The 11,924-nt window shown below is 40.5% G+C and overlaps 1 long non-coding RNA gene across 1 annotated transcript; it reads right to left on the bottom strand.

Annotated features, from left to right (window-relative positions):
• Positions 1 to 5,115: 5,115 nt before the first annotated feature.
• LOC147837914 (uncharacterized) lies at positions 5,116 to 10,507 on the bottom strand. The gene is made up of 3 exons (XR_015524627.1): positions 8,562 to 10,507; positions 8,219 to 8,443; positions 5,116 to 7,672 (listed from the first exon to the last, which is right to left on the bottom strand). It is a non-coding gene; the product is annotated as an uncharacterized LOC147837914 (long non-coding RNA).
• Positions 10,508 to 11,924: the final 1,417 nt, after the last annotated feature.

Genomic DNA, 11,924 nt, shown 5'->3' with positions numbered 1-11,924 from the left:
TGAGTGTGTATGGGTGTTTCCAAGTAATAGGTTGCAGCTGAAAGGGCATCTACTGTGTAAAACATTTGCTGGAATAGTTGGTGGTTCATTCCGCTGTGGCGTCCCCTGATTAATAAAGGGACTACACTGAATGAAACGGATGATTTATGTTAAGCAATGTGAGTTTTAAAGCAGCAATGAAGAATCTTTCCTGTCGGATGACTTCAATACTCCTCACCTGAGACTGAACTCTCTCTATAAGGAGTCTTCACTGACCTGAAGCACAACTGGAGATGTCCAGCTGCTCAAACTGCTCACCTGTCAGACAGAGAGAGGGAGGACCGTGCCGTGTTCATGTCTGTAAATGTCTATAGAGATGAAGGTGAGTTCTCTACACATGAGCTGCTCGTGTTCAGGCTAAATCATCAACACTGAGCTATAAATATCCTCCATCTGCGCTCTCAGCAGCGCGTCCACCGTCCAGATCTGCAGCTCTCCTGCTGAACACACTCCACTACTACAGTAAACACTGATCTACAGCTGACTAGAGCTGCAGGAGTGACGTCACAGGTCAAAGGTCAGTCTTCACAAACTACAGTATATGAGCTTCTGTCTGCGCTCCCGTCTCACGCCTCCACATTCACCGTGTTCACTGCGTTTGGTCTTCTGACTCATTTATTAGAGGAGAACAAACAGCCCAGTGGAGAATCCCGACAGCGCAGCACACTCCACTCCTCTCAGTGAGATCTGTGCAGGAGCAGCAGGAGCTGAGGAGGAGATGCTCCACTGTGCAGCACTGATGGACACACTCATCCTCTCACTGATCATTTACGCAGTATTACAGTGATGTGCATGAGTCTAATCAGCATCTTTGGACAGAAACACAGCAGCAGGAGTTGTTGGATCGGTGTGTTTCTTCAGTCCTCCAGCTGGATCTCGCACCTCCAGAACCAGCAGAACAGCCTGCACTGACAATATCTTCAGTGTTTAAGTGAGAATAGATCATCAGTCTTGTCTTTGCTACTGAATAATCTAATGTATATGCACACAGTTACTGTATTGTCACTGTATATGTTAACAGCACACATTCTAACGTATGAAGATGGCATTAGTTCTGCGGTTCTTCAGGAAATGTGGGCTGAAATGATTAAAGATGTTTAAATGGATGTCGGACTGATGCACTGAAGCTCCAGCGCTGTTGATGCTGTTTTACTGCTTTAATTAATGCAAATAAAAAGGCTGGGTCGCAGTGGAGAGAGAAAACATGATCATAAGGGACTTTTGGAGATTTAATATATTCTCTTTAACTCCATGCAGAAGAACAGTGGGCTGGAAATCAGACTTATTAGGCTGAGTTTGATTACATTACGATTATGCAAACAAGACCCACAACGTCTCCTAAAATACAGCTGAATTATGAACCCGAACAGACTATAAACCAAAACCACACGTCTTATTTACACACACAGAAGAGCATATGAACATGATTTGAAAAAGTGCAGCATGAACATTTTGCCAAATATCTTCTTTTGTGTGCCTTGCAGAAAAAAGTGAAAGTCACAGTGGGAAAATGATGAAATCAATATGAACATGAGACTATGAGGAGCTTTTTTAGTTTTTGGTATTAAATCTGCACGAGTACACCATCAATAAGTGATAATGATGCACTCTGAAAATAACTTGGTTATTGTTATATGGACAAACATAAAAAATCATATCGAATAATTCATATTCAAATACATATAAAATAATAACTTTATTCTAAGGATTGGTTTGATAGATTTGACCCAATGTTTGTTATGACAACCCAGAATTTTTTCAAGTGGCATAAAAGATGCTCTCAAAAAACTGCTGGGTTGTTTTAACTCAACATTATGCCATCAACCACACACACACATACATGCACGCACACAAACACACGCACGCACACACACGCATGCACACACAAACACGCACGCACACAAAACAATTTAAATGATTTATGAATAATGATGGTTTGTTTTAACCCAATATTGCGACCATTTATGTACAAAACCAACAGTTGGGTCAAAAATGTAATTTAAATTGATTTTAAAAAATTAACCCAATCATATTTGATCCAACACTGAGTCAAAAAAAATATTAATGATTAATTGTTATAAATTCGTACCTAATTATTATTTTTTTTATATATATAAATACATTTATTTTTATTTTTTATTTTTTAGAGATGATGAGCAGGAGGAGAGCGACCTCTGCTGGAGGAACACACACGCACACACACACACACACACACACACACACCATAGCAAAAGCTGTCCGTCTTCTTCTGAGTTTTGTCCTGTTTCTAGTCTAAATATATAACAATTCTTCACCCAAAAATGAAGACGTACTCACAGTTCACTCTTCCAAGTGTTTCCAAATCTTAATGAGTTGCTTCTTCTGTTGAACACTAAAGAAGATATTTTGAAGAATGTTGATAACCTGTAACCATGCATTGACTTCCATAGTAGAAAAACAAATACTGAAATCACAAGAGAACATGCTCACAATTACTATTAAAGTCACATGATGGCTGAGGTTGAAGTCATCATTAAGAGAAATACAGTGTTAGATATTAAAAGCCTTTATTAAAAATCAGTCCGATCTAAAGCTTCTCTTACCTTGTTCTTCCTTCACTCTGAGTGGATCCTGTATTCTTCATCATCATCTGTACACAAGATGTCAAGTGAACAAATCTTCCCCCAAAAACTCAAATCTGTCATCATTTACTCACATTTCAAACCTTTATGAGCTTCTGTTGAACACAGTAGAAGATATTTTGAAGAATGCTCTAAGCATTGACCTCCATTTGTACTAGTGAAATCCTTTTCAGCATGATCTGATTACTGGGTTAAGGGGTTTTATTATTTTATTATTTGTGTTTGTGGATTGTTCCACATAAAGCATGTCCAAATCTCTATATGAAGAACACAAATGTGTAATAAAGCTCACATTTAAAAGAGAAATCAGACCTTTTATTCTCACTTTGAGTTCACTGAAGCATATATTTCATATTTGCTTCAGTATGTGCAGTGGTGATGTTGGGATGTAAATAACACGGCCAAATGTATTGTACAGTTACTCTGCACCTAAATACAGCCTTCTGCTCATTCTGCTGAATAAACCACCATAGAGAAGGACTTAACAGACAAGGGTGTGCTATACTGACAAACTGAACTGAATAGGTGGTAAACTCAAGTCTGAGCAGTGAAATGAACATATTAGCCTAATGTGTCACCTACTTTAGCAAAAATGATCAAAACAAGGAGGAATGTTGTCTCTAAGTTAGCTGTTTCAGTTTGGACACACACCATAACTTCATAGTTCATCTCTGTTTTTCAGTCCTCTGTTTGATTTTTATGTCAGTCCGCAGGACTCTAAAGGTGTTTTAGCCAAATACTTGACAATAACTGATCATTTTCTCCAGCAATAATCACTATAGGCTACTGCGAGTTTCGATGAGTGCCGCGTTGTTTACGTTTTTTCCAATATGGCGGACTGCTGACGCGTCATCTACAATTTTAATTAAAAAAATAGCGTCACACCCTAGCGATAATTATTGATGTTATTTATTAAGTTTGCCATTAAATATACTTTGTTAACGTCTATCACCAACCCTAAGCCGAGCATAATGTGTAGACAATAAGTTTACACTAACGAAAAAGCTGTATTATTTTTAAAGTTACCAATAAATTGCATTTTATTAACGCCTAGCCCAGCCCTAACCTACCCGTCACAGTGATGTAAAACAGTTTTAAATGTTGTACAGTAATCGTATTGTTGAAATATTATAAATAATTAACGTAAACTAAAGCTTCGTTGGTATACGTGGTTTCCAACATGGCGGACTGATGACGCGTCATGTAAACACTCCATTTACAGTACCGTCAAACATTCACTGCTTTCAGCCCACATTACCACTTCTCCATCAGTCGAATAATAAGAAACCAAACACATGCTTGTCTGAGTCTGTCCTTAGTCGACCTGCTCTACCGTTATTAAAAAGTGGGATAGTTTCTCCTTAAAGATCTGCTGTAATGAAACTCACCATCTTGAAGAGAACAGCAGATGTTCCTCAGCGTATCTCCTGTCCTCCATCAGCTCAGAATGAGAAGATTGTATCACAGAAACAGCAGAACTTTGGCTACTACTTCTTTAGGTAATCCAATACAAGCTCAGGCAAAAAGAAAATGAAATGAAATATAAATGCAGTATTGTGCAGCCCGCTTATTTAATTTAGACAATAAAAGGTGATAAAAAGCTGCCCCTGCTGAAGAAAACAGGACCCTACTGAAAAAAACACTTTTTGGCTGGTTTTAGCTGGTTGACCAGGCTGGTTTTAGATGGGTTTTGGCCACTTCCAAGCTGGTTTCCAGCTGGTCAGGCTGGAAAATGACCATCTAAACCCAACTACAACCAGCTTGACCAGCCTGGTTTAAGCTGGACATAGCTGGTTTTGGCTCGGGCTTCCAGCCTGGCTAGGCTGGTCAAGCTGGTTTTATCTGGTCATCTCCCAGCCTGACCAGCTGAAAATGGCTGGAAACCAGCCTGGAAGTGGCCAAAACCCCTCTAAAACCAGCCTGGTTGAACAGATAAAACCAGCCTAGGCTAGTTTAAGCTGTTTTTTCAGTAGAGCATATGCTGGTAAGGTATGTTTTGATGCTGGTCTTGCTGTTTTTTCTGGTGGTCCTGACCAGCAAACATACCTTACCAGCATATGCTGTTTCCTTCAGCAGGGGCATTACTGAGAAATAAACCCGATGTTCAATATAAACACGAGGTTAAATGAAATAAAGTTGCAGCTGTGAAATTTAAACTCATCATTGTAAAATACATTTAAAGTCTGTGGGAAAAGAATTGTGCTAATTTGTGTAAATCTGATATTTATAGTCACAGTGCACCCATACTCATCCATACTCACACTCGTGTGGTTGTTAACAGTTTCTTTCTTCTGTTGAACACAAAACAAGATATTCTGAAGAATGTTCAAACATTAACATCCATAGAAGGTGTAAAACACTACAGGAGTCAATGTCAAATACAACTGCACATCATCAGCGCAACTTCAAAACTCTAGGATAGAGAAATAAATAAGCACACACGCACACAGAGATGTGGAAGTTTGAGCATGTTTTTCTTTAATTCACACCATCATCTCTACTCCACTATATTAGAAAGCAACATGATCTCCACTCTATGATCCTATGCAGTTCATCTGTACACGCTATATAAAAAATCAATACATAATGCTTTAAAAATCACGAGGAGACGCAGATCATACAGCATCTGAATCCTCCACTACTCTCTCTTTCTGGAGTTTTTTTTTTTGTTTTGTTTATTTTTTTGTAAAAGAAACAGTACAAGGCATTTCTATACAGCTGAGGAGGCATTAAAGGACAGAATGACATCAGTAAAGCACTTGTAATCCCGAACCGGAAGAAAACAAACCCAATAATGCTTTAAAGGAGGAATACGGCGTTCCCACAATAATACACAATGCCATCGACACGTACCACCGACACCCAAAACCATTCAGCTCTCGAGAGAAACACAAACAAACTCAATATATATACACTGAGGTATAAACACATTGGTCTTCAGAGGAGGTATTTCTTTTTTCTCGTGACGTTTTGACCTTTTTAAAACTCGTTATTGAAATTACATGTTTAATATACACATTTATTTTATTACATTTTTTAATAAAAAAAAGCAAGTGATGCAAACTTTAGAAACAAGTCCATGCAGTGCATCGTTCTAGGAGGAGTTTAAAAACACAGAGTCAAACTGAGGCACCAAATAAACACGTAAAGCTTTCGCTGCCAATCCAGAGCAGCGGCTCAGATGCACCATGGGTAAATATTGAAGAGGCGTGGCCTGCAGTGCGTCCCAAACCACATACTTCCCTACTTTATAGTGTGTGAGCTGAGTAGTACGTCAGAATTAGAAAAACTACATTGGAGAAGTACCCGAATTACCAACGCAATCTCACGGCAATTCGTAACTTTTTAATTTAGTGGCTAATTTGTCAATTTGTACGACCTAATACGTACAATTTAGTACGATTTGCTCATCCCCCAATGACAATTGGGTTTAGGGGCGGGGTTGGGTGCCACGCCTCCTTTTTAAAATCGTACATTCTTGTACGACTCAACTCGAACAAATTAGCCACTAAACTGACAAGACGTAAAACACTTAAACTTCCTCGTGAGATCAGGCTGGGATTTCTTACATTTGAATGGAAAAAGTGCACATCGTATTGACACTTCATTTTCCCATAATCCAATGCAATGAATATAATGTGAAGCGACGCAACCGACGAACATAGGTCATGTGATGCGAACAACATGGCGGATGTAGATCATATGAGTTTTATTCATACTACTCGCACAAAGTACATTTCTAAAGTACGTTTTAATTAAAAGTGTCGTACACTAGTAAGTTGTCAAACACTTTGGAGTAGTATGGGATTTGGGACACAGCTACAGACACTCCAGAACAATCTCAGTGTGTTATAACACTGTAATAAACATAAGAGAGTGAGCTTCAGTGAAAGAACGGACGTCTGCGATATCTTGTGAATCTGTATTAAAGGATCATTACTGTGGTGTTGGTCACAGAGCAGACACACACACACACACACACACACACACACACACACACACACACACACACACACCCGACGACAGTGACACACAGGCTACGTTTAAACAAACACAACAGTCAAAAATGGAAGTTTTTCCTTGCATTTGAAACGCTTTTGACGTGAATGTGACAGCATTTTCAAAGCAACTTGTCTTTATACATATGTATGCTGTGTTATGCACGCCAGGCCAGTAGAGGGCGCTGTTAGATTGTTATGATGCTAAACACTAAGAGAACACACGATTCACATCACTTGCTCTAGATGTTCTGAAGGATGTTTTTTGTTAAATTTGTGCTTAAATTGATTTTATTTTTAGTTGCGCAAACTCCATAACTTTGCCAAAAATATAATATGGTATGTGCGCATCTGATGGACGCTGAGCTATACCATAATGCACCGCAAGAGAATTCATGAACGTATGCGAAGTGAAGCAATAGGTCATGTGAACAATGGATGAACGAATTAGATTCATACTATATCGAACAGACTACGGTCACGTAGTAAAATTAAACACTGGAGTAGTAGGCGATTTCAGACAGAGTCGCTGACCTTATTCTGAATAGGATGACGACTTCAAGCTCACAGCGTACTTCTGTAATCGACGTGTATTCTGCAGCTCTGTGTTTGCTTACAGCGCCACCTACAGGTCTGGCATACCCATACAGCATCTAACACCAGTTTCCATCTTATTGAAACGCTACATGTATGGAAGGTAACATTTGAGAATTCACAGAAGAGCAGAACACAATCGTCGTTGTCTGGGTGCAGTCTATTTCAGTCCCCGAAATGCTGTTATCATGGAAGTGAACTGGTCAAACGCCTGAAATGCTTCCCGTTATGGGCAGAAAATATTGTAATCATCTCCACAGACTCGAGCTAATGCTGGTGACTGAAGATGAGCACGCAGAGATGATCTGAAGAATGTTCAAGCTGCTCTGAGGGATTACAGTCGACTCCACAAACCAGATCAAGACGACAATCAGTTCAGAAAGATCACAAGCTCTGCTTTACACTGATGACACATAAAGGCTGATTTATACTTCTGCGTCAAACACCGGCGTATGCTACGGCGCTGACGCATAGCCCTTCGCCGTGGCCATCGCCGTAACTGACGTGCACCTCTCAAAAATTGTAACTACACGTCGCAACAACGCGTAGCGCAAGCTCTGTGATTGGTCGGCTTGCTAGCGCCGACGAGTCTGGGCGGGACCGAGAGCCGCGCGAATGGCGCGAGAGATTGTTTACAAGTGTGGAGTCCCGTGAAGGAGCTCCGGATGGAAAGTTTTGTTCTGTGTTTACCTCATGGTTAAAGTTGTTGCACGTCCGACGGTTCCTGCCTCAAAATGAGCGAGTTTGAGTCACTTGTACATCCAGGAAGTGTTCAGAATAGCAAAACAGAAGCGAAGAAACTAGACACAGAGGAACATTTACACCTCACTGCCCACTAGCGGTTCGGAAGTGTTAATGCAGACCAACGGAGACAGCGCGCAGAAGTATAAATGCACAGCTACGCGCGTTGCCTGCGCCGTGAGTTGCGCCGTCACTTGACGCAGAAGTATAAACCAGGCTTAACACACTCGACAATAAGGTTTCAGTGGATAATGCCTAATCTAACACTAACAATGAGCAGAGCATTCATCACACTGCAAACAGGCTTCGCTCACTCACAGGTTTTGACTTGTTTCCAGTCCAAATATCTAACAATTCTAATAATCGAGAAGCATTTGCTAAAGAAGTAAACCATGTTGTCTTGTTTTCAGAAATATGAAGAGAGGTTTTCATTAAAACAAGCAGAATAATCTGACCAGGGGGGAAAGAAAATAAAAATAATATTAACTTTATTAACTCAATGTCAGATTATTCTGCTTGTTTTAAGGAGAAACTCGCTTCATTTGCTCATTATCTCTGAAAACAACACGATTTTTAGCTTGTCTAGAAAACGCTTCCTAATATAAGAACTTTTATATATTTGGACTAAAAACAAGACAGAAATATTTATTAACATCTGTGAACTTTAGAGGAGTCAAAGACAAAAAGCTGCCCTTTTCTATAGGATAGGAGCAGGATTTAATGCAGAACTCCAGCTATACACTGCAGGGTCGGCCTGCAGCAGCTGTGCAGAAGTTCTTTCCTAAACGGGAATGTGAAGTCCACACTAGAGGTCTAGTCACGATGAGCTAGTTTCTAACTTAATTCAGTCTCACTTTGGTTGCAACATGTTCTTAAGGCAAACCGTAGTTAGTAGGTTGTAAACTCTTAGTAAAGTCATGTGTAGTCGCATTAAATGATGTAATATCCAATAAAAAGCATTTCAATAGTCAGTGCCAATAGCTCAGAGGTGAAGTGCACCAACATATACAGTAGAAATCAGAATTATTCCCCGTTTTTTTAACCCCAGTTTCAGTTTAACTGAGATCTTTTCAGCACATTTCTAATCAGACGAGTGTTAATAACTCATCTCTAATAACTGATGTGTTTCCTCTTCATCATGATGACAGCACATAATATTAGACTAGATATTCTTCAAGACACTAGTGTTCAGCTTACAGTGACATGTAAAGGCTTCACTAGGGTAATTAGGGTAAAGTTAGGGTAATTAGGCAAGTCATTGTATAACAGTGGTTTGTTCTGGAGACAATCCAACACTAATATTGCTGAAGGGGTGAATAATATTGAGCTTAACATGGCTTTAAAACTATTAAAACTGCTTTTATTCTAGCCCAAATAAAACAAATCAGACCTTCTGTAATACTGTAAACAACTCCTGAATCTGTTCAACATCATTCAGGAAATATTACAAAAAGAAAAAACTCAAAGGAGGCGAATAATTCTGACTTAAACTGTAGCACTGAAGCGCTCACGGTGATCTGAGTTTGATTCCTGACCGTGTGTCCTTTGCCGATCCTTCTCCCCTCTCTCTGCTCCTCATGTATTCTACTGTCCTACATAATAAAGGTAAAAAATAAAGCATTTAATACACTAATGCATGCATCTATATATATATATAACTGTCCAATTAAAATGAAATGATGAACTGCATTTTTATAGTGCATGTCATTACAGTCCGTCACTAATAACAGACACACACACACACACACACCTGCATCGCGAGCCGTGAATGCACGCACAATACACATGAGCTTATCAAACATTAAACTTTGTTCTCAGGTCTTTATATCCAACAATATATCTTGATTTGATTGATTGATACTATTAACAAAACACTGCATGAGAGAAAATGAAACTTCTTGTTCCCTGAACACAAATTAATAAACAAGTGTGAGCAGAGGGAGATCATTCTGCAGGATCAGCGTGAACGAATCTCTCTCCCAGCATTAAACATGAGGGGATGCTGCTGTAAACGTTGTGTTGTGTTTACACTGAGCTCAGTGCTGGAACACTAATATATTTAGAGTAATAGCTTACGAGTCCCTTTAAATCACAACCAAGTTAACTTCCACACCGCTGGTGCAGCCGGCCCCACAACACACGACTATATCTGCTGGAAATATTGATTTTCAATCTGACGGAATAAGAGATCAGTTTCCTCCAGCAACACATCACTCTATCATCACTCTATCCTCCACACACGAGGAGAACACAACATCATCCTAACAAGTCTTCACAAACGCCACTGCAGTATGAAAGCAGACACTGATAAACACTGATATGAAGCAGGACAGTTTGTCTTTGACTCAATATTTCTTCATCTCTGGCTTTTTATTTATTTCGCAAAACTCTGCCTGTATTTGTGTTCATCTAATACAGATTAGGGGAAATAATCTGCTCAATTCACCTCACAGAAAGCTGAGGAGACTTCATAAACCTTATTGTAAAGCGTGTCCAGCGTTCACACTCAAACACGCTCAGCGAAAGGCCTTTACTGCACTAATCTGGAAGCAAGAGAGAGAATAAACACTGATGATCTCCTCCTGATCAGTGTGTGTGTGTGTGTGTGTGTGTGTGTGTGTGTGTGTGTGTGTTTCTCCTGCGGTTGCCGAGTTTACACACAGTTTTTCCTTCAGTTCACATCTGTACCAAACACACACACACACACACACACACACTTATATACATCTACACATTATTTATAGAAGCTAGGCTCACACATTACATAGACACATTGAGGAGTCACTGGTGTGTGAAGCAAAACACACACACACACACACACACACACACACACACACACCTTCAGCTTCTACAGCACACAAGTCCAGCAGAATGAGAATATAAGTGAGCTGTGTGTGTGTGTGTGTGTGTGTGTGTGTGTGTTGTTATTGCTAAACGCATAGAAACCAAAGCAGAGTCTGACACACACACACACGCGCACACACACACACACTCCATCACCAGCATCAGTGTTGAATGTAGTGAGTGTGTGATCTGCTGCTGCTGCTGGAAGAGACTAAAGATGATCCTAACAATGCTGACGGCGATTCACTGCACCGCGGTAAACACAACAGCTACAGATATACGAGTGCTCACACTGCTGAAATACATGTGTGTGTGTGTGTGTGTGTGTGTGTGTGTGTGTGTGTGTGTGTGTGAGAGAGAGAAAGAGAGTGAGCGCATGTGTGAGTGTGTGGTTTTGTTTGCGTGAGTGTGTGAGTGAAAGTGTGTGTGTGTTTAAATGTGTGTGTTTGTAAGTGTGTGTGTGTTGGCAGGTCATCAGTTAGCATGTAAACCCGTAAATCAGACTATTTAAATGCATATCGGTGTGAATGTAAACAAAGTATAGACGTGTGTGTGTGTGTGTGTGTGTGTGTGTGTGTGTGTGCTGATTAGCAGTGAGGTGATCCTCTTCACCTCCTCCAGCAGCGGTGTAGATCAGTGTGTGTATGAGCAGTTGTGAGTGGTCTCCTCCACTGAATGAGCACTTGCTCTTGTTAATCCGTCCTTCATCTGGAGCTGAATGCAGGCTGCAGACGTGTGTGTGTTCAGCGTGAGCAGAGCAGTGCACGAGTCTGCAGGAGATCAGTGAAGCTGCACTGGTCTACACACCTTCTGAACAGCGTCCGCACGCTCTCGTCCTGCAGGCTTGCTGACACTGTCCGCCCGCTGCTACATGAGTGTGTGTGTGTGTGTGTGTGTTGGCTTTTATACAGTACGTGTGAACGCTTGGTCCCGTAAGAGTTTCAGCAGAGTTGCTCGTGTACATTCGCTTAGAAAAAGTCGCCACGATGTGTTGTAAAAGCTATGGCTTAGTAAAGTTTGCTATATTGAGCCACACTAGCGCTCAGACGCTGGGAGACTGCAGGAGTTCTGTTCACTGAAACTGCCG

The sequence above is a fragment of the Danio rerio genome, chromosome 24 (assembly GCF_052040795.2).
Source record: "Danio rerio strain M-AB ecotype USA chromosome 24, GRCz13ab, whole genome shotgun sequence".
NCBI lineage: Eukaryota > Metazoa > Chordata > Actinopteri > Cypriniformes > Danionidae > Danio > Danio rerio.
The sequence above is the reverse complement of the archived record's forward strand: the minus strand, read 5'-3'. Positions and strand labels throughout refer to the sequence as shown.